The sequence below is a fragment of the Ceratotherium simum genome, chromosome 20, assembly GCF_057802395.1.
Source record: "Ceratotherium simum simum isolate JZ-2026a chromosome 20, ASM5780239v1, whole genome shotgun sequence".
NCBI classification, from domain to species: domain Eukaryota; kingdom Metazoa; phylum Chordata; class Mammalia; order Perissodactyla; family Rhinocerotidae; genus Ceratotherium; species Ceratotherium simum.
The window spans coordinates 20,118,819-20,143,281 of NC_141919.1; positions in this window are offsets into that span (position 1 = coordinate 20,118,819).

Sequence of the window (24,463 nt, forward strand, 5' to 3'; positions counted from 1 at the left end):
GGAGGGTGCTGGAACACAAGGGCTGCAGTAAAGCAGCACGGCAGAAGCCTGCACCCCATCAGGGGAGGGAGTGGCAACAGTGGCGAGAGCTAGGGCAGTCGTGGATGTGGTGCACGCAGAAAGAAAAGGGGATTTGCTCCATGCAAACTGGTTAAGCACTGAACCAAAGAAACACCAGCTGCTTATCTCCAGCCCTTTCAGCCAGATCAACCCCCCACATTCAAACACTAGACCTCAGCTATTGGGGTTTGAGGGAGTCCCTTCCTCGTGCAAGTTTGAAACCAACTGAGAGAAAGTCACAGGCGTCAGGCAGATGGAGATGAAAATACCATTCTTATTACTTGCTATGGACTGAATGTTTGTGTGCTCCCACAAATTCACATGTTGAAACCCTAATCCCCATCGTGATGGTGTTTGGAGATGGGGCCTCTGGGAGGCAATTAGGTCATGAGGGTGGAGCCCTCTTGATGGGGTAAGTGCCCTTATAAGAAGAGACACAAGAGAGCTTGCTTCCTTTCTCTCTCTGCTCTCTGCCATGTGAGGACATAGCAAGGAGATGGCCACCTGCAAACCAGGAAGAGGATCCTCACCAGAATTCAAGCATGCTGGACCCTGATCTTGGACTTCCCAGCCTCCAGAACTGTGAGAAATAAATTTTTGTTGTTTAAGCCACCCCATCTATGGTAATTTTGTTAAGCAGCCCAAACTGACTATGATATTACTTATAAGGGCTGGGCAGCAAGATGTGTCTTAGGTGTGCAGCAATAATGAGCTTTCTAATACTGAATCCCAAAATTAGGCAGAGTTACCCTCCCAGTCACAGGCAGCACTGAATGATGACAAGGTCCCAACAGAGGCAAAGGCTGCCCTATATGGAGGATGCCAGAGCAGAGCAGAATGCGGGCTCTTTGCTGACAGGTCAGTCCCAAGAGAGGCAGAAACTGAGCCACACAACTCAATTCCTATCTCAAACTCGCTGTTCTGTTATGTCACCTATCCTCTCCTGGGAGGGGTGAGTAGAAGGGTTTGGAAAGGCCAGGAATGTTGCTGTAATAGAAGGCCCTTCCCCATGGAAGGAGCACCATATGTGAGGAGTAAGCATTCCTCCAACATAAGCCAAGACAAACCAAGCTGCAGGTGAAGTGGAGGTCCTCAAGAATGGCTCCAAACGTGTGTTCTTCCTCTTCCTGAGTCGTCTTCTTTCCTAACTTTCTAGTCTCTCTGTTCACAGCCCCTCAGGCTGCCCCTCTGTATTTTTGGTCATGGCACTCTTACATAAGGGAAAGGAGTAACAATTAAACCCAGCTTTGTTTTTTTTTTACTTCATTGATTTGGTTGGAGGGGCATTTTCTACAGGATAGAGAATGGATGAGGAGGAGCAGGTCAGATTGGTGTGTTGGTTAAGGATGCCTCTGCCCGCTAACCTCTTGCCCACCTCCCCAAAAAGGATGCAGAACACAAGCAAAAGTGTTCTAAAGTCATGGGCATCTTTCATATTACTGTTCAGAGCTGGAAGGGAATCAAATGAGTCGACCTAGAGCATACTTTTGGATTTACAAAGCTCAACAATCCCCAGTAATAGTCACTCATGCATTCATTCCATAAACATTTTCATTGAGCACCTAATTGTAGGAGGCCCTGTACTAGGTGCTGGGGACAGAGGCACAATCCCTAATCAGATTTATATCAATCTATTAGTCACACAAGAATATATGAGCAACTCTTATGCACCCCATTGTGCCAGACACTCAACGAACACCTGAGACTTACCCCTCCAACATGCTGAGTGCAACAGTGGAAAGGGCTGACACCAAAGTGCCCAAAAGCCTGGTTCCCTTTGAAGAGAGATTTCTTCAGACTACCTGGGAGTGGCGGAGGCTTTAGAAACACAAAATAAATGGCTGATTTGATTAATTAAAATTAAATGTCTCTTGTGGAAGATTGCACATCTTCTGAAGAAGGGTTGGTGAACGTTACCCTTGGGTGGGTAAAACCATCCTAAAAAATAATGTGTGGTGGTTTGAAAAATGTTAAAGGGGTGAGAATCTGAATCCCGCCCTTGATGAAGGTGTGACTGTGACCTGATCCCGGCTCTTAGAGAGATGCATTTGTACATTTTTAGATACCATAGAAAGATTTCTTTCTATTGGGCTTCTTCAGAGCATTGCACATTTTGATAAATTTTAAAACAACACAGCAGGCTAAAGAATAAAGGTTTTCCCCTCCTTTAGTCTCAGTATAACTGTGTATGAAGGACAGAGCCAAAAACTTCACGTCCAGAAACTCAGGTGCTACAATTTGTAGCTCCCTAATGAGCAAAACTTTTTTGGCCATTTACTCTTTCATTCATTCTGTTATCTCAAAACCTAGCATGAAGATAGGCACATAGTAGGTGCTCAGTGAGGGCTTATTGAACAAATGGATGGATGGGTGAATGAATGAATGTCCAGAGACCAATCCACAGTCCATCCAGCTTCCCACAAGCACAGAGTGACTTTGGGACTGGCCAGCAGGAACTATCATGTGTCTACCCCACCAGGGACTGGAGGCAGAGAAGTGCGTGTATGCTGATCCCTAAAAGGGAAAAATTAATAGAGAAATAGAATGGACTCATTCAAGTAGACTGCTGCACCCAGGAAATAAAGAACTAGAGAAATGTGCACCCCCATCCCTCTAAGGCCCATCCTCAGGTCAACAATGACCTCAGTATAATCACAAATATTTATTGAGCTTTTACTATGCTTCAGAAGCTGTGTAGGAGCTGTGGGTACCAAGACGAATAAGACCACATGCTTTTATCCTTCCAGCTTACTTTCTCTAGTAGCCACACTGTCGATCCACTGGTTCCACCATAACGTCTCTGACCAACTGCCCCTTCCTGCCTTCACTTCCCCATTTATGAGTTTAGGGTGCCTAGTCACACAGTATGCTAACCACTCCCTTGCAAATGTCTTCAGCTCCCTTGCTCTCTCTCTCCTGCTGCTTCTCTCTCCTGGCAAACCCTCACCTGTGGATGAAACCTACAACCCATCTCTTCTGGACTGGGTAAGCATTACTGGAGAAAGTCACCTGACTGTGCCAACTGATGTCATTATAAATACACGACCCAAAATCAATCCTCTCCCAGTTTTCCCATATCAGTAAATGTCACCACCACCCATTCAGATGCTCGAGCCAGAAATCACTCATGAAATTCCTTTCTCTCTCATGGCCCATGTCCAAACCATCACCAAAATTTTTTGGTCATGAAGCTGCTTTGCCCAGCCTTGCAGCAGGCTAGAAATGCCTGCCCGTGCCCTACAAGACATTCCCTCATGGAATGTCTGGCAAGATTGAGTGTATAAATTCCCCAGTTCTCTCACCCCTCAAGTGGAATAACTTGAGGGGCATATTCTATAGTGGCTTCCAGAGTTATCCATAGCAGTTAAGCTTCAGTTGTCCACAATGATAATTTTGTTTATAATGCATCATTTATTGGATGTCTTCCCTTCTCTGTCTCAATTCCCCACTCCTTTACTGATGCTTCCTTGGGTCGTCTCCTGAATAAACTACTTGCATCCAATGCTTGACTCATGGTCTGCTTCTAGGAGAAGCCAGACTAAGACAACATGAGTCCCTGCCTGCAATGTGACTCCCTGCCTACAGTTCCACCAGGGCATGCTATTGCCTTTAGGATAAAGTTCAAAAATCGTCCTGTCCCAGAAAGTCCTGTATAAATCTCTTTTATACCTCTCTGATTTTCACAATCATCATGCCACCCTTTCCCCACAACACTGGTGCCATATTGCCTCCCTTCAGTTCCTTAAACACTCTAAGCCCTTCCCCACCTTAACACTTTTGCACACTGTATTCTCTCAGCCTGGAATACCCCTCATCCAGCTCCTCACGTGAATGCCTGGCCCTCTTCCTCCCAGTCTCAGCTCAGCCCCAGTGTCCTTCTTCAGACAGGCCTTCCTTCCTTAATCCATCCAAACTAGGGTTTCCTGTTATTGTTTCCTAGCACCCTTTCTTTCCTTCATGGCACTTACCACAACGTATAACCCTGTTTGTGTGTCTGCTTATCTAGTGTAGGTCATCCCTCTAGATTGGAAGCTCTAAGAAAACAGAGATCTTTTTAGCTTTCTTAACCATGATGTAGCAGATGGCCTAACATATTGGAAGCCGTCAATACTTTTTTTTTTAAAGATTGAACAAAGACATGATCCTTGCCCTCAAGGAGCTCACAGTGTAGTGGAAGAAACTTGTATAAATGGATAATTTCCATGAAGAGTGAGAGGTCAGATAGCCATGGGCAGAGAGTGCAAGAAAGGGGCACTTAACGCCCACAGTGGTGGACACCTTATTTTGCTGACCCAGTAGGCTCCCAGTTGCATGAGGTACAAAAAGTAAACAAGTCCTGCTTGCTCAACTCTATATCCTCAGGGCAGGGTGTAGAGCACAGCGCACAGTGGGTTCTTAAGAAATATTGATTGCTTGAGTGAATGAATGAATAATTTGACTTTCCTTCTGAGTCAGAGTCAGAATGGTCAACTCCGTAACTGGGTTTAAAATTTTAAAATATGTTCCAAAATTCAAAATAATTAAAATATCTGGCCATAGGGGATAATTTAAAAATTAACTTTTCTCAAAAAAAAAATAGGTCATAAATCTAGCCAGGAATTCTAGAAATCAAAGCAAAAGACAGAACTGGTATATCAACATCAATATTTGCTTTGAAATAATGACCAAATTGGAAAAAATATATATATATGTAATAAATCTCATTATCCCGCCCCTGCAAATAAAATTCTGTTTCTAAAGTTTGTTTACATATTTATTCAAATCACTTTAACGTGATTCATCATACCATTAAAAAACTGAGGCATATATTCTGATATATGAATCACAAAATAGCTCACAGACCTCATTTTTCAGTAATGACAAGAACTAAATCTTAGAAAGGTTGTTGTGGTAGCCAGCCTCGAAGACAACACTCAGTGATCTCCACCTGTTGATATTCACGCCCTTGTGTAATTCCCTCCGCTTGAGTGTAGGCTAGATTTAGGGTAACCAATCAAAACCTGGTTTGAGGATGTTCCCAAGATGTGGGACTTTCAGTGTTAAATCGAGAAAGTTCTGGGCAAATGGGGATGAATTGGTCACCTTCACTGGATCTAGTGACTCACCTCTAAAGAATGGAATATAGCAGAAGAGATCCATTGTCACTTCCAAGACTATGTTATAAAAAGACTGCAGCTTCCGACTGATGCTCTCTCTCGTGCTCTCTCTTGGTTCACTTGCTCTGGCAGAAGCTGGCTGCCATGTTATGAGGCAGCCCTGCAGAGAGGCCCACAGGAGTGAATTTGGAGACAGATTTGAGACCTGCCAACAGCCACATGAATGAAATCGGAAGCAGATCCTCCCCTAGTCAGGCCTTCAGATGACTATAGCCCCAGACAACACCTTGATTGCAGCCTTGTGAGAAACTCTGAGCCAGAACCACCCTGCTATGCCACCCTGCTATTCTGACCCTCAGAAACTGTGAGATAATAAATATTTGTGGTTTTAAGCCCATAAACTTTGGGGAATTTGTTACACAGCATGGGTAATTAATACAGTTGTGATAGCATTGGAAATCCAGTCTAAGGAATAAATTATTTTTCAGCCTAAGAGATAGAGTTTCTTTAAAATGAGTTTATCACACAAACCATAACTACTCTCCCCACCCACATTTATATAAGTGCCCAAAAGCATAACATTCTGTTGTCCCACATCTCCCCACCCCATTACAAATATTCAGACCGGATCCCTGACTTTGTGTAAGTAAAAAACCAACAACTTCTCAGTGGAAAGTAATCCCTTCCTTTTCTGCCTCTCTCCAAACTCAATTTGAGGCCAGAGCTGACGATTGTTATGACCAGTATATCAATTGATCACAATTTCACAGACTCATATAATCAAAGAATCGTAAGAGTAGAAAGAGCCCATTGAGATTTCTTTGATTATAAAGTTAATAAAGGTAAAATTGTATACCCAATTGGAGAGGAAATCCTTATTACCTTTTCCATCCTCTACATAAGAAAGCTAATGATGGCAAGAGCCCACTGAGGTCTTTCATTTTTAACTTTGCATAATAGAAACGTTCAGTAGAGAGAATACTACAATAAACCCATAGCTTTTGTATCCATCTCCCATCTTCAACAATTATCAACTCAAGGCCAATTTTATTTCATCTCGTCTCCCTTCCCTTGCCATACACTTAACCCCAGCATGACCCTTTGGGTTATTTGGAAACCAATTTCAGACATCATACAATTTCACCTGTAAATCCTTCTGTACATAGCTCTAAAAGATGAGACGATGAGAACTCTTTTTTTAACATAGTCACAATACCATTCTTATGCCTAAATTTTTAAAAAAATTATTCCTTAATGTCATCAAATATCCAGTCAATGTCCTATTTCCCCCAATTGTCCCATGTTTTCTTTGTTTGCTTTACTGTTGGTTTGTTCAAATCAGGATCCAAACAAGGTCTACATGTTGCATTTGGTTGATAGGCCTCTTAAATCTGTTTTAATTTATGTCTTTCCCTCCATCTACCACCACTCTCCGCCTACATGCCCTTCATCGGTGGTACATTTTGAGACAACATGTCCAAGTCTCAGTAAACATGCTGATTTCCACTAGTGATTCATCTCTCCTGATAAACAAATAACAGCATACTGGACCCCCCTTTTAAGATATAAAATTAAGAAGTATGCTTGGTCTTGGGTCCATTTTAGAGTACCAAAATTTTCAAGGAAAGATAGTCTGATTACACATCGTATTGGCGGAGATAGAAGTCAATTTCACACTACAGTTGATATAACACTTTTTAAAAACATTATTATTGGAGGATGTTTCATGAAATTCAAAAAATATTTTGCTCCGTTGATACTGCCCTTGCCATCTCTTTTAAATAAGAAATATGAAAAGAGAGACCATTTCAACAGCAACACACATCAGTTACATCATGGCGACGGTGGTCCTTCTTCCTAAAACTCCTTAAGCTTTTTCACGTTTTCTCTCTATGAAGTGGGATAAAACTAATAGCTTCACAGGAAACATCTCACTGACGACTCTTCCCAAGTCTTTCCCAAGCTGAGGAGTGTCTGTGGAGAGCTGGTGTGAAGTGAAAACACAGGGAGTAACAGATATCTGTGAAGTTATTTAGGTCATCATGATGCTATTAACTGCAGGGGTTGACACGATTGCTGTGAAATCTCCTCCCAAGCCTAGCGTCACTTAGGACCCAGGAGGGAGCACGTTCTCAGGTCTGTTTACTCTTCAAACCCATCCCCCTGGGCTTGCCCTTCACCTCTGCACTTAACACCTGACCAGACAAAGTTCTAAACTCTAAACTGGGAGGTGTGAGCCTCATTACTGCTTTTCCTACTGTGCATGCCTGGGATTTGTCCAGCTTTGGAACAGGCAAGAGTTCAAAGCAGATGGCACATTTTCATGACTTGAGCCAATTAACAAGGGATTCCAAGCCAGCCTGGAAGGTCCGGCTGCCAGAAGGGCCCTGGAGCAACAGCTGGAATAAAACTAATAAAAACAACTACAGAGCAATTTGTGAAAATGTCAAGGCCAGCATAAACACGCTGACCCTCATAAACCTTGAAGTGAACTTGGAGAGGTTGGCCCAGCCTGCCTTCGGGATGGCAGGGGGGGATGGGAGCTGCTGTCTTCTTGCCAATTTTCCCATCTTTCCAAATCATCCTAACGCCTTGCTCCATCACCCAGTCCTCTCCTGATGTAGTCCGCTCTAGTGGATCAAAGATCTGGGCCATCCACTCTTTCCTCTAGGTAGACCCTCTCCACACAAAACTCCCTTCTGCAATAAATGAAAGTGTCGTATGTTTCAGAGGTGGCTGGACCCTGCAATTCTAACAGCCCATTAGAAAACCAGCAGCTTTAGGAAGAGGGATGGAGAAATAGCTCCTCAAGCCTATAAAGACACTCAGAACCTAAATAAGTAAATGTTAAGATTCCAGGCTCAACAATTCATCCTTTTCTCTTCTCCTCCCCGTCTTTAAATGGTTCAGGGTGTTCTCACCACTGTTTACAGAAAGGCAAATGCCTCTCTCTAGATAAATGGACTTTCTGTAAACTCGTAGCCATATAAGCTACAAAAAGTTACAGAGGTGATTAATTGATCAAGACCACAGCTTAGCTTATATAGACACAGAGCAAAGAGCAGCCCAGATCATAATTTTGTTACTACTGCAGGATTTGAACCAAATGACTATTTCAGGACCTCTAAACTCAATCAGACTAGGAAGATGAGGAAAAAATAACCTAAATCGGAAAAGGGAAAATAAGAAAGATTTGCTTTCTTTTCTTTGTATTCATTTATAAATGTATGGGTTTTGTTTTCATTTTTTTAAAGTACTTTCATCAAGATAGTGGTCCTCCTGGGGGGAGGTGGGGCTCAGGACAAGAGGATAGTGGCCGAGAGGGGGCAAGAAAAGGGCTTCCGGGATGCTGGCAATGTTGCCCCCATTTCCAACATGACCGTTACACCAATGTTTGTATTCAGATCCATCACTGAGTTGTATATTTCTATTTTGTAAGCTTTTCAGTGTGTGGGTAATGTTTCACAATTATATATATGTATTTTTTTCTAGATTAATAGACAGTCAAATAATACACGGTCCCTAAAAATGTTTTGCAAAAGTTTAAGTACTTTCTTCTTATGGGTGCCTCTAAGAACTCACTGTTTCTTAAAGGTTGTCCCTTGACCACCTGCTTCCAAGTTATCTGAGATGACTGTTATAAAAGCAGAGAGGGGGATCCCACCTCCTTTGGGCGAGGGGTACGCGGAAGAGGGGGTTGATATCTCTGGAGCCCATTATCCAAGCCAGAAAGCGAGAACGATCTGTTGTGCCCCTCTCTCATGCACTGCCCACATCAGATCCATTCTACGACAATTACACAATATGACCCAGCCTCTCCACCACTGCCTTTCTTCCCTGACCTCCTAATATGTCTCCTGGTTCCATATTTGCCCTCTGCCCACTCATCGTCCACGCTACTTTCAGGAGAATGTTTCTAAAACACAAGTGTGACTATTTAATAAGAGACTCCCTTTGCTAAAGCCCTTGCACACACACACAGACGCACACACACATTCAGCCCAGCTTCTAGCTCTGTCTCTCCACCCTCCTTTCCCCTGTGTATACCTACGGCCCCCACACCTCCACCCTGCTCTCCAGTTCACAAAGGCACCGTATTCTTCCATACTTTCTTGCCTTTACTGATTTTGTCTCCTCTGCCTAAAAGGCCTGTCTACTCCCTTCTTCTCCAAGCAAAGTCCTACTCAGATGTCACCTCATCTGCCTTCCTTTCTTGCTGCCCGAGACCCTGTAAATTCCTCCCCCTGCTATGCCATCGCTACTAGAGGGATATATTGTGTCTGCTCTTATGGAGAACTTCCCTACCAAGTTATAAACACCTAAAGAAAGGCACCCTGCTTGTTTCTCTTTGAATTCCTAAAGCCTGGCACAGTTTCTGACATACAGTAGGTGCTCAATAAATGTTTGCTCCATTGAATTTAATTGACTCTAACAAAACCCCAATAAAACCTATTACTTGGCTCCTCAGCCTGGAGTTCTCTTCCCTAAACTGTTCTCTTTTGGTTCCTTTCCAATCACAGTGAATGCTTGATCATTTCTGGCCTACAAAGATGCTGCTGCTAATGCAGTCTTTCTTTACTAAGCCTCCTCTCATTGGCCAAGCTACCGCCTGAGCAGCCAACACCGTTGCCGACAATTATGACCATTACACGCTTCTCCTGCCGATAGCGGCCATGATCCAGGAGAAAGGGGAACATGGTCACTGGAAAGCATTCAGTCTTTGCCAGTTGATGGAGCCTTCTCTGGTCACCTTCTGAAGCAGCAGGCAGCAGATAGAATTGCCCTCCCCTGGAATGAGATGTCTGCAGGATACTTACCTCCCTCCAAACCAAACCACCTTTTTTTCCAAATGCCTTTGCAATCTAGACTTCTGCCTCCCTTCCCTGGAACTCGCCTCATGGAGGTTGCTTTTCCAGCCTAAGATGGCACAGAATCACCTTGGAATGCTTTGATTCCTATGGGCAATCGCACTGACTTGGTGGCTGGGCACAGCATTCACGCTGCTCGAGGATGCCCATGACTGAAAATATGTTCAGTGGGACAAGCACTGGGTCCATAAAGCATTATATTAAGAAATTAAGATAATGGACAGCGTTTAGAATTATAGCATGTTCACATCAAAAAGGATGTCAGGTAAACCTCAAAGTGTCACAGAAGCAACTTAGAGATCAACGAATCCACACTCTTTTACAGATAGGAAACTGAGGCCCAGAGAGGGGGCGTGGCTTACCCAAGATCTCACAGCAGGTTGACACTGAGCCTTGCTCTGTTCGAGGCTCTTTCCAGTTTCCTTACTTAAGCTCAAGGACTTCCTAGCAAAAACAGAGCCCAGGGTTTCCCAACACCTCTGCCCAGTCCATCTCCCATCAGCTCAATGCTTTTAACCGACTTGCATTTCTGATCCCATGGTCTATTTATTTAAAGTGCACATCTGACACTTCAGCAGTTGCAAAGCATGTCCCCCTCCCATGCACTCGGAGTGGTTCCACTTAAGCCATGGTTTCTAAACCTACACCAGACCACCTGGAGAGATTTTTTTTTTAAATATTTATTTATTTAGTGTGTTTGTGTGTGTGTGTGTGTGTGTGTGAGGAAGATCAGCCCTGAGCTAACGTCCACGCCAATCCTCTTTTTGCTGAGGAAGACTGGCCCTGAGCTAACATCCATGCCCATCTTCTTCCACTTTATATGGGACACGGCCTCAGCATGGCCTGACAAGTGGTGTGTCGGTGCACGCCCGGATCCGAACCCCGGGCCGCCAGCAGCGGAGCACGCGCACTTAACCTCTATGCCACGGGGCCGGCCCCTGGAGAGATTTTTTAAAATGTAGAATCCTGGTCCTCATATTGGTATTTTCCATTTCATTAGGATGGGGCTCAAGAATCTGTATTTTTTAACTCCTTCACTAATTCCTCTGTAAGGCAAAATTTCAGGACCACTCTGCCAGCTGCCCTTTTCAAGCCTTTTCTAACCTGGAGATTCTGTGCGTCTGTGTCATATGGAATCCCTCACCTCTAATTCACTAGTGATACATCATTCCTAATTTAAAAAACAAAAAAAGAAAGAAAGAAACAAATCTAAGTATGAGTTGGTTGTCCAGACTTCCAGCAAGAAAACGGGCATCCAGAGAGAATGTGAAAGTTGCTCAAGGTCACCAACAGACTGTCTCCATCTGTAGTAGAGCCCAGGAGTTTTAACTCACTGACTATGAGGTGATGCTCTCCTATAGAATAAGCAGGATGAAAGTCAATTAATGTCCGTGCACTTTCTTCATCTATGACATGAGGGTGATAATGCTTGCCTCCATTTCAGGTGACAGAGATGCTTATAAAACACTGAAAGTATAAAAGTGTTAGGAGAAGACAGACTGCTTTTTTAAAATAACTCAGACATGATATTCCCCCTTAAGTGGCTGTGTCGAGTAAAATTTCCATTTAGAGCCAGCATGGTAATATGAACTATGAGAGCACTGACATCTTAAACCCCTGTTCATATAACTTGGGCTGAATGGGTAGCCTCACTCAGTATGGCTACCTTAGTTTATAATTTATTGAAATCAGCCTACCACCAAGGTACAACTTTCTCATGTCAATTGATTCTATTAGTCTTCAGTCAAATCCAAAACCCCATTACAGACATTGCAATATGGAAGTGCCTCCTTGGAAAAGTCATCAACCTTTTCAACTACAAACACCAAACTCTAGGAGCTGAAAGTACGAGTTGGCTGAAGACCATTGCTTAGTGATCCAAAGAAGGTTCTTTGGAGATCCCTGGGAGAACTTCTATGTTAGCCTTCTATACCACCTTTGTGCCAACTCTCACTAATCTATGAGCTGATGAGAAACACAGACCTGTTCAGCAGAATGCCTTAGATAGAATTGAAAGCTTAAGAAAGTCTTAAATAAAATTAAACTTAGATATATGAGATTTCAATGGCTACCATCTCCTGGGATTTATGACCCTTAATGCTGAACTTGTTTTGCAATTTATTATGATCTTCCACTTCCATCCATCTAATGCTCATACTCAGAGCTCCCTGTGGATTTCCTGTTGGTCTGTGGGATGGGAAGCTCTCACTGATCTTCACATAAACGCAGTGGGAAGCCACAGAGATAACAAGAAGGCAGAAATACAAGGGAAAGAGAGAGAGAGATCAGAAAAAAGAGAGCACTGGCACAGACCAGAGAAAGCAAAGTGGACACACAGTGAAACAATAAAGTCATATGTGGAAACCAGAAAAGCAAATGCAAAAACAGAGAAGAGAGAAGAGGACGAGAGGGAGAATAAGATATCTACCTTTCAAGGAATCCATATGCCAGGTAGATAATAAACATGAGAAACAGTTCTCCATTCCAGATTGTTTTGAGTTGAGGCAGGAGAAATAGAGGTAAGGGGAGACGGTTTTGTTGGCTTCGAGAAGAGGAAAGTCATGTTGGCCATTGTGCTGACCGCAGTAACACAGCCCTGGCCAAGGAAGCTGTAGCCATCCAGGCCCAGGTGAGGTCGGGCCGACTTGACAGACTAGAATCAATGCAGGAGCATGGCTGCACATGAGATATCTGACATTCTGGTTTCTAAGTCTGCAGGGAATACAGGCCACAATGTGACCCAGGCCAGTCTTGCAGGAGGAGAGAGAATTCCCACTGGGCAAAATAAATGAGGGTCTTTCCACTGGAAACTTGAAGGGATCCCACTTCTGACTAATCTCCTATCTGGACTGCAGATGGAGGCCTTCTGGCTGGTGTGCAGAGCAAGGTCCTCAGGGTAGTAAAATCAGACCACATGCTCGGGCTTTCTGTAGAGCCTCCATCTCTGGAAGAGGTTGGGACTAGAAGAGCCACAGGTGTCCACTTGTCTGAAGCAGCTCAAGCTATCATAACAAAATACCACCGACTGGGTGGCTTAAACACAGGCATTTATCCTTCACAGTTCTGGAAGCTGGGACGTTCAAGATCAAGGTGCCCTGCCAGCCAATTTGATTCCTGGTAAGATCTCTCTTCCTGATTCACAGATGGCTGCCTTCTTGCTGTGTCCTCACATGGCAGAGAGAGAGATCATCTCTCTGGTTTCTCTTCTTATAAGAACACTAATCCCATTCATGTGGGCTCCACCCTCGTGACCTAATTACCTCCCAAAGGCCCCACCTCCAACCACCATCACACTGGGGATTAAGGCTTCAACATATGAATTTGGAGGGGACACAAACATTCAGTTCATATCACCACTAGTATTTGCTTCTCTTTTGTTATTATGAAAAAATTCAAATCACAGAAAAGAATAACATAAACCATAGTACCCATCATTCAGACTTAACAAATGTTAATGTTTTAGCATATTAGCTTTGAATCTTTAGTCTAAATGTTATGTCTACACTTGGAAACTTATCTAGATGCTTCCCTGATCCTGTTTCCTAAGAAGCAGCCACGATCATGAAATCTGTGTTTATCCTTTAAATCTATCTTATTATATTTTTACTACATAGATATGCATCCATAAACAATATTTGGCATTGTCTGGGAGTGTTTTTTAAATTTTCATAAAAGATAGCACATAGGATCCTGAAATTTGCTTTTATAAATTTAAACATCATGCTTTTGAGATTCATTCATATTGCTACAGGTAGGTCTAATTTATTCATTTAATTGTTGCATGCTTTCCCTTATACCAGTAGCTCTCAATTTATTTATTCATTCTTCTTTTAACAGACTTTTGGTTTTCATTTTCTGCTGTTAGAACACTGCAATGAAATCCTTGTGAGAGTTCCTCTGGGATATATGCCTGGTGATAGGGTACATATATCTTCAACTTTTATAGATATTACCAAGTTGTTCCTATAATGGTTCTCCCAATTTATGTTCACCAACAGTGTATGAGGCTTTCTTTTTCTCCACACCCTCACTATTGTTGACTTTTAATTTTCACTAATCTGATGGCTAAGAAATAATATCTCATTTTAATTTTAATTTGCATTTCTATGATGACTGGTGAGATTGAGCATCTTCTCCTTCAGGTCAGCATCTTCTGTGAATTGCCTGTTTGTATTCTTTTCTTGTTTCTCCTTTGCTTTGATTAGTAGGTTGTTTCTCAGGTATTTGCAAGAGTTCTTTGTGTCTTCTGGATGCCCATCCTTTGTTTACTGTGTGTAATACAAGGTCTTCTCCCAAAATGTGCTTTGTATTTTAACTCTGCTTTTGGTTTCTTTTATCACTTAGACTAAGTTTTTTCTTTCTTTTTTTTTTTTTGTGAGGAAGATCAGCCCTGAGCTAACATCCATGCCAATCCTCTTTTTGCTGAGGAAGACTGGCCCTGGGCTAACATCTGTGCCCATCTTCCTCCACTTTATATGGGACACCGCCACAGCATGGCCTGACAAGCAGTGCATCAGTGCAAGCCGGGGATCCGAACCCGGGCTGCCAGCACCAGAGCGTGCGCACTTAACCGCTATGCCACAGGGCCGGCCCCTTTCTTTTTCTTAATATAGTTAAATTTGGCAACTTTTCATTTATGGTTGTAATTTTGGTTTTTGTTTAAGAAATTCCTCCTTGTCATGAATGATATTCTCCAATAATTCTTTTCAAAGTTTTCCTTTTAATACGTAGAGCTTTAGTTATTCTAGAATGTATTTTTTAGTATGATAGGAAATAGAGATATACTTTAATTTTTTTTAATATAAGATATCGAAATGCCACAGCAAAATTAAATAGTCCGTCATTCTCCCTATTGACTTGTAAGGCCTCTTTTATCATCTATATCATGTTTTCATGTATGTTTGGGTGTCTCTATGGGCTCTCTATTCTGTTCCATTAGTCTTTTTTGCTTTATCACTCCATCACTATCACACTGTTTTGATTAAATAGCTGTATAATAAGTTTTGATATCCGCTAGGGCAGATCTCCCCTCTGCCACCTTTTTTAATTTTTCAAAATTCTCTTAACTTATTCTTGACATCTTCATCATCCAAATTAATGGTTGGATCAGCCTGTCAATTTCTACAAACTGCCTGTTTGAGATTACACTAGTTAGGAGTTGATCAGAAACACAGAACCACCATCAATGATATAGAATAGGGATTTATTATAGGGCTTAAACTTGACACATTTGTGGGAGGTAGTTAGCATTTTATGTAAGGCTGTTGGTTCTGTGTCTGGTGTTGGACCTGAAATTAGCAAGGCCAGCAGTAGGGGGAAATGAATGCTGAAGAGCAGGGACAATTAGCAACCCACAAGGGCAAACCCACATCTTTCTCTCATTGCTGCAACCTGGATGTTAAGGATGACCCACAGGATAAGCTGGCACCCTTCACCATAGATCTGTCGCACAGAGCTGGTCCAGCTGCTACTGCGTGAGTTACAATAGCACCTGGCCCTGGACTGACCTTCAGAGCACAAAGAATGACTACTGCTTCACCTCCACCATCCAATTCTCACTCAGATTTTTCTTTTTTTCTTTTTTTTTTTTTGGTAAGGAGATCAGCCCTGTGCTAACATCTGCCAATCTTCCTCTTTTTTTTTTTGCTGAGGAAGACTGGCCCTGGGCTAACATCTGTGCCCATCTTCCTCCACTTTATATGGGACACCGCCACAGTATGGCTTGCCAAGCAGTGCATCGGTGCACTCCCGGGATCCGAACTGGCGAACCCTGGGCCACTGCAGCGGAGCGCACACTTAACTGCTTGCACCACCAGGCCGGCCCCTCACTCAAATTTTTCATATGGCTCATCCTAACCCAGGGCCATTCCATGAAGAGAAGTCTGGGTAACAAAGTTCCTGCGTAGCTAAGCTGACACCATTCAAAGCTATCTCAGGGACTTTATTTGGAATGGCTTAAATTTCTAGACTATTTTAGATTAATTGATATCTTTAAAATGTTGTCATTCTGTCCATGAAATCAGTTTCTATCTTTTTTTATTCAGATCTTCCTTTATGTCCTTGAAATATTTTGTAAATTTCTCCAGAACAATCTTACACATATTTTGAACCTTAAGTACCTTACAATTGTTGTTTGATATTTTAAAAGGAATCTTTTAAAATTATTTTAATTGATTGCTAATGATTTATAGCAAAGGTTTTGATTTCTGTAAGTCTGTTGAAGCATACCTGCTACCATTCTGAACTATTATTAGTTCTAGTCATTTATGTGTTTGGATTTTTGTATTTAGACAATTCTACTAACTGCAAATGTTGAAAAATTTTCCCTCTTCCTTCCCTATCCTATGCCTTTTGTTTCTTTTTCTTGTTTTGCTGCATTATCTAGAACTTCCTCTATAGTCTTGACTAGTAATGGTGAAGGGGGCATTCTTGTCTTATTTCTGACTTTAGTGGAAAAGCTTCTAGAATCTTAATTCCATTAAGTATCATGTTTCTTAAAGATTTTTGGAATGTACTGCATATTAGTGTAAAGACTTTTCATTCTATTCCTAATTTAAGTATTTTTAAATGAATAAATTTTAAATTCTAACTAATGCTTTCTTTTCATCTAACAGGATAATCATGTATTTTTTCTCCTTTATCCTGATTGTGGGAGCCATCACAGGGTTCACTCCAGGTGACCCACTGCTTAACGATCCCTTTGTGTGGTAGAATCATCCTCCCCTGAGGTTTCCAGTTAAAGAAAGTTTACATATTGTAGTAAGAAAACACATGCTGAAAATATTACAACGAAGCTCCAAAGATTGATTTTTTACTCTTTATTTATTTACTCTTGGACTCATTAGGATATGCATCCCAAATTAGGAGTATGTGGTAATGTGGCAGTGGTGGAGATGGGAGCTAAAGCCATTGGATAAATACTACACTACACACCAAGTCTTCCTGGGGTGACAATTTTACTATTAAATTTAGGTGATAAAAAATTATATTATAAAAAACTATATTAAAATAAATATAGATATATAGCATTAATACAAAATTCATGTGAGTTTTTATAACAAAACACCAATCTTCAAAGGAATGACAAGAAATTGCTGTTTTCCTTGGACTCAAGCCCTTAGAATCTCAGAGCTCACTCTTCTGGACTATTAGGATATTTTGGTAGAAAAGTTGGAATAGAATCATCATCATAAGTGAATAGAATCATCATCATAAGTGAATGAAGTAAAATTACAAGGCTAACAGGTGGAATGAAAATTTCCATTCCCAACTCATTCGTTCATCTCAGCTTCCTGTTTTCATACTTCGTAACCAAGGAGGCTGGGACTCAAGGTCAGAGTCAGCGGTTATGATATTGTTTAAAGCCTGAAAGTTTAGTCTTCTTTACTTCAAACATTTCTAGTTTTATTTAAAAAAAAAAAAAAAAAACACTGTGCAAAGCAATAAGTACATCCCATAGTTGAATATTCTGCCCAAAGTACACCAACTAACAATTCCCTTCCTTTCCTTTTATTCACACTAAAAAATTATTTGCCCTGTCCCAAGTCTTTGATCATCACATTTTCCAAAGTATGAAACATGTGACCTGACAATGAAACAGAATATTTGAAATTGACAGTCCTAGAAAATATTCGATATATGTTCATTGGAATTATGCCACTGAAAAAGGCTGATGACTGAAGAGTAGAAACAGTATATAGCCTTTTACAAATGACAGGGCAGGAGAATGAAGTCTCAAATGAGATCATTGTGTCCCTACATCTAGCACATACTGAATGATCAATAAAGGGTGGCTAGAATTCTTCCACATGCTGCTTCCTGCACTAGGCTTCTCTTTTGGTGTCATCACCTCCTCCACCATTGTATGCTCCCCTTAGGCTTCTCTCGTACAACAAGGGTTTCTACTGACAGAGGGCCTTACAAGTCATCCATTCATTCATTCATCCATTCTTCGTTCATCTTTCTTTTATGTTTTTTTTTACATATTAGCCACTTTTCACCATAACAGCTCTTGAAAAGTTATACCACTTATGATTTCTTTTTTTGTTCGTTTGATATAACAACTTTTTAACTCAAAAACTCACTAACTAAAGAATGAACAAGAAGTAATATTTCTTCATCAGGGTTTCAAGCAAAGACCCACTCATCCATTTCCTCAACACAACAGTTTATTGTAGGGAATATTATTTGGAACAAATTTAAATTGTGAGTCATGTTTGTATAAACCCAAAACATTTTGTTTTGTGGACATATGCCCAAGGAGAGGACTGAGGCGGTAGCAGCGTCTATGACTCTGACGTGTCGTGTGCATGCACTATTTTCACATATTTCAGACCACTCTCAAGTTTAACTTTTACTTTGCCCTAGAGGTATTTTTCTGTGCTATAATTTTAAACAAATTTTATATATTCATAAAATGTATGAATTTTGTGACAACCAACACACTCACCAAGATCTGCTTCCTCCTTGTAGGGGTGAGGTAGGGAAATTACAGATTGGAGCTCAGGGAGGGTCTCTAATCTGACTCTCTGAGTTGGGAGACCAGAGATCCGGTTTGTTGACATCTCTGCTCTTGATTTTGGAACTCTTAGCGATCGCTTAGGGGAAATCTTAGGAACTTGCCTATCAGCACCATAACTAATTTGGAGTTTCCCAGGCAACTCTCTACATTGCTAAGTACATAGTTCAAATTGGTATAAGCTTTGCAGAGAACAATTCAGCAATGCATAGCAGCCCTGGCTTTTTCCTCTTTGCTCTCAGCTCCAGTTTTACCCTTCCATGCTCTGCCCTCCAGGACCGACTACATGATTTGCAGGGCCAATGCAAAATAAAAACGTAAGACCCCTTATTCAAAAGGTATTAAGAATTTCAAGATTGTGACAGCATGGGGCTTTTTAAAGGATGGGGCCCTGTGCGACTGCACAGATCGAATGTCCATGAAGCTGGCCCTGCTGTTCTGTATCAGAGGGAGCTGGACCCTGCAAACTACTTTTCCAGACTTCTTTGCCATCTTGCTTCTGATTAGGTTCAGTCAATGGGAGGCACTGGTGGGAAGGAGGGAGGGGCGATTGGAAAGTAGGAAGAAAGAAGGCATCTGTATCCCTCTCTGCTTCTGGCGATGTCTCCTGCAGCAGTGGAGCATCCTTTGGTGGCTCCAGCAGCTACGGCGGTGGGCGGCTGTGGTTTTAGCATCCTGCAGTGAGTCTAGTAGTGGCATCAGTGGTTTCAACAGCAAGTGCGGTCGTCATCACTGTTAGCAGTGAGCATGACCTGGGCTCTGGCCACACCACCTCCACCTGTTTGCTCCTGCAATCCTAGGGTTGGTAGTGGCTTCCTGCAGTTACTAATCTAGGGTTATCTCACCTTCCCCTTTTTGCTCCTTCAGCCCTTCTAACAATAGTAATCATTCTTTAAATTAGGTCCCCTGATTCAAACAATTAGCATGGTTTCTATTTTCCTAATGGGACACTGGTTGAAAAAGTAGCTAAATTCTTAAAATTATGTCTACCCATTGACCCAGCTATTCAACTTCTAAGGATTTATACTAAGGATATAATCATGGAGCAGAAAAAGATCTAGCCAAAATACTGTTTATTATAGTGTTGTCTGTAATAGTAGGACTCTGGAAATAAGCTAATTCCTAAATATTCAACAATGCATCCATTAATGATAATGAGATAAGTAGGACAGATATTAATGGAACAGAACATAACATGAAATCTAGAAATAGACTCAAATATATATGGAAATATAGTATATGACTAAAGTGGTATCTCAAATCAATACATGGCAAGGATATTACAGAAAAAGAAACTTACAGACCAATATCCCTCATGAACATAATATAAAAATCCTTAACAAACTATTAGCAAATAGAATCAAGCAATATGTAAAAAGGATAACAAATCATGACCAAGTGAAGTTTATTCCAGAAATGCAAGGTTGATTTAACGTTCAAAAATAAAGTAGTATAATTCACCACATTAACAGAATAAAGGCAAAAAAAAAGTGTATGATCCTCTCCGTAGATATAGAAAAAGCACTTGTCAAAATTCATGATAAAAACACTCAACATACTAGAAATAGGAGAGAACTTTCTCAATCTGATAAAGGGCATCTACAACCTACAGCTAACATCATAGTAAATGGTTATGGTTGCCTAGGCAACTCCATACATTGCAGAGTAGTTCAAAGTGGCATAAACTTTGTGGAGGGCAATTTGGCAATACATAACCAGCTGGGCACTTACCTGTTGGCTCTCAGGTAAGATCCAGAACAAGGCAAAAATGCCCATTCCCCTTACTTCAACCAACATCTTACTAGAGGTTTTAGCAAGTACAATGAGGTAAGAAAAAGAAATAGGCATAAAGTCCAGAAAAGAAGAAGAGAAACTGTCTTTATTCAGAGATGACATAATTGTTTATGTAAAAAAATAAAATCAATACATGGGATTGGAACAACTGGATATCATTTGGAAAAAATTAAATTGGGTACACACTTCACAAATTATACCAGAAAAAAATTTTTAAATAGATCAGTGAAGTTATAAAAGCACTAGAGGAAGCTAGGGGACAATTATTTTATAATATGAATGTGGAATGCCTTTCTAATTATGAAATAACATCTAGAAGTATCAAAAACTGATAAATATAACAACCACAAAAAAAAAAACTTTGCATGGCAAAAACACAATAAGCAAAGTTAAAAAGCAAATTGGGAAAAATACTTGTGATTCATGTCACAGACAAATGGCTAATACTCTAATATAGAAAGACTTTATAGGGGAAAAGCCTATAGCCTATAAAGAGAGAATTAAAATTAAAAGTACCCTGAAATATCATTTTTATCAATCAGATTGGCAAAAGTCAAACACATTTTTAACCTACTCATTGATGAGGATGTGGAGAACCAGGAACGTTTATACACTGCTAGCAAGAGTATATAAACTGGTACAAACTCGGGGGAAGGCAATTTGACATCTATCAGAATTACAAATGCACGTACCTTTTAACTCAGCACTACATCTCAAGAACTTTATCCTGCACGTAGATTGCCCCAGTGTGAAAGAAGGTTATTGACGGGTAGTATTTTTTTGAAATTCCAAAAGACCCAAAATAACCCAAATGCTGAGCAGCAGGGGACTTGTTAATAAATTAAGGTACATTTATATTGGAATTCTATGGCAGCCCTTACACAGGAGGAAGTTATATAGATAAATAGATAGATAGATCTATAGTGATCCTCAAGATACATTATTAAGTTAATAAAATGAGGTGCAGAACACTGTTAAGATATTAACCATCTGTGTAAAAATGAGGGCAAGATATATGTGTTTTCCTGGATATATGTAAAATATCTCTGGAAGGATTTACCAAAAAAAGATAATATTTAGTTGCTTCTGGAAAGGGTAACTAGATAGCTGAAGGACAGGGTTGGGAAAGAGATTTTTTCACTATATATCTTTTTATAATTTTTGAATTGAACCATGTGAATGTTTACCTATTCAAAAGATAAGTTCTTTTGAATAATAAGGTAGAAGAATGTTAAATAATGTCAAATACATTCATAGAAAATTGTCAGCTGAAAAAGAGATTATAAAACAATACGTACAGCCTGACCTCATTTCTATTTTTAAAAAACACATAGATATGCATAGAAAGGACAAGAGATGTGCATGAAATATCACCCATGGCTACCTCTGGGTTTGTGGGATATGATTAATTTTATTTCTTTTCTTTTTGTTTGTCTGTGTTTTTAAACTCTTCTACAATGGAAATACATTTGTTTTGTAACAAGAAATAAAAGTTATTAAGAAAGCCCCACAGATGCGTGGCTTCCCGTCTCTGGGAGGCAGCTGTTGCTGTTTAACAATCCTATTAGTCATGTTGAGTCAACTCATTCTTCCAACAGACAGAACCTGCCATGTGCCAGGCACAGTGCAAGGAGATATAAATAAGGCAACTTATCCCAATGACAGGCATTCCAAACCCTCGCCACTCTCCCCATGGTCTATGTCACATTTCCCATCATCTCCCTTGCACAGACTCCCTTGATTCTACTTCACAAAGAAAACAGACACCACCAGGCGTGAACTCCCGAGGGCTTTCCTCTTTCCACCTTCAAACTTCCCCACCTTTTCAGCCAGGCTCACCTTCTTCTTTCCACCTCAAAGGAAAACATGGCTTTCCTTTCTCCTCCTGGGCTCTTGAGATTCTGTTCCCTTCTGTACCTTGTTTTATCACTGATCTCCTCCTTTATATATTTTTAATTTCTGCCTAACCTCTAGCTCCTTCTTCTCAACTGAAACATATTCAAGCATTTGCAATCTAGAAAAAATGCTCCGATCATCTTTGCTTCCCTCAATATGCCCTACATCTGCTTTTCCCCCTAACCTCCCAACTTCTTGCAAAATCATGCCATAGTTTCTGACGATATGTGTTTACCTATAGTTCACACTTCAGCTCATCTGAGTTTGACTAATGCACCACTAATCTACTAAAACTTTTCTTCCTAAATATGTCTGTTAGGAATGCTTTTGGCTGCAAGTAACAGAACATCCAACTGACAATGGCTTAACCACAAACAGTATTATTTCTCCTCATAAACAAGCCCAGAAGTAGGTTACTTCTGGCAATTCAGCAGTTAACCGATGATAGGGATCTGGGTTGGTATCTCAGATAGCTTCTTGGCCTTCTTCTCATGGTCATTACAGACCTAAACATCATAGCCTCACACAACTGTGTGAGGGGACCCAAATGGCTCAATGAACAGAAATTCTCCTCATGTGCCTGCCTCTCAGCAAACTTACCCTTATCCCCCATTGGTCAGAACCAAGTCACATGCCCACCTCCAGATTAGAGATAGGCCTACTTTTTCTGAGATCCAGGGATCTCTGCCAGAAAGAAGGAGGGGTGAGGGGATAGCTTTTGTATAGGAAACAAAGTGTCTGACCCACCAAACTCCCCCATCACCTCTAATCTTTAAATCCAGTCCCCATCCTATTTGACCAATGTTGACAACTCCCTTTCTCCTGAACTTCTCTTCCTCTAGCTCTTGTGACACATCTGTCCTCCTACTTCTGTTTTCCTCTTCTTTTGCATGTACAATAATTTTATCTTTTCCCTTGACATTTGCTCTCTGGGCATTCTCGTCCACTATTATAACCCCAATGACCAATAATTGACTTTTCTAAAACCCAAGACTCTACTGAGATCCAGTCTTATCTTCCCAAATGCCCATTGGCCACCCCTATCTAAATAGATCAGTTAGGCTCTTTATGCTGCAAATACCATAACAAAACTGGCTTTATAAAATAGAATACTTATTGGCTCATATAACATAAAAATCCAGAGGTTGTATGAGCTTTAGGGTTAGTTTAATTTATCAAGTCACTGTCATCAAGGACCCAATTCCTTTTTGACTCTCTGATCTGACTCTGTCTGTCGAACTCACCCTAAGTCTGGCTTCCTCATGGTGACAGAATGCCTGCAGATCCTCCAGACTCTGCAATCACATATTACCACTTCATCCAAAAGTAAAGTGTCAAAGGAGCTTCTTTTCCAGATGCCCTCAGGGAAGTTTGCAGGCTCATTGATCCAAGTTGGATCATGTACCCATTCTTAAAGTGCCAGAAGATTAAATTTTTTCCAGTAAGCTTCGGCCTAAAGCAAAATGCCCAAGTTCTATATCTTGAGATAGAGCTCAGATTCCCCCCAAAAGCTTGGACTGCCCGAGGAGGCATAGGTACCCAAACAGAAATCAAGTCCAGCCCCTAAGGGAAGGGAGAATTGGTATTGGAGCAGCAACTACAGTGTCCACACAATGTCCCTCAGGCTCATCAAACTTAAAATGTGAAATCCAAGTTAATGACTCCAGTCGCTGCCCCCATCCCCAAAACTGCTCCTCCAATGTTTTTTTCTAGGCTAGTGGCACCAGTCCCCACATTCATAAACCTGAGGCTGACTCTGGATTCTTCCTAATATTCAGTCAGTTACTAAGCCCTGGTAATGCTACTTTCTGATCACCTCTCCCATCATTCCCTCATCCCCAGTCTTACTGCCATAACCTTTGTTCAGAACCTCTTCATCTTTTATGAGGATTTTTGTAATCACCTCTCAAATAGTTTCTCTTCAGGTTCTCTCTGCCTCAGTTTATCCTCTATATTTACCCTACAGTGATCTTTCTATATAAGGCCCTTCTTGGCAGGTTCATAGTTTCTGCCACTCCCAGAGGTAGAACTAGGTGACTATTGGTGCCCTAAATACATTCTGTACCATCTTGCTCTCACATCTGTGCTCATACTGTTTGCCATGTGGGGGATGCCTTCCTTCTCCTTCTCATCTCCCAATCATCCTCACAACCCACCTCAAATATAACTTCTACAATGAAGCCTTTACTTATCTACCCCCAAAGAGAGCTAATCACTGATTCCCTGGAACC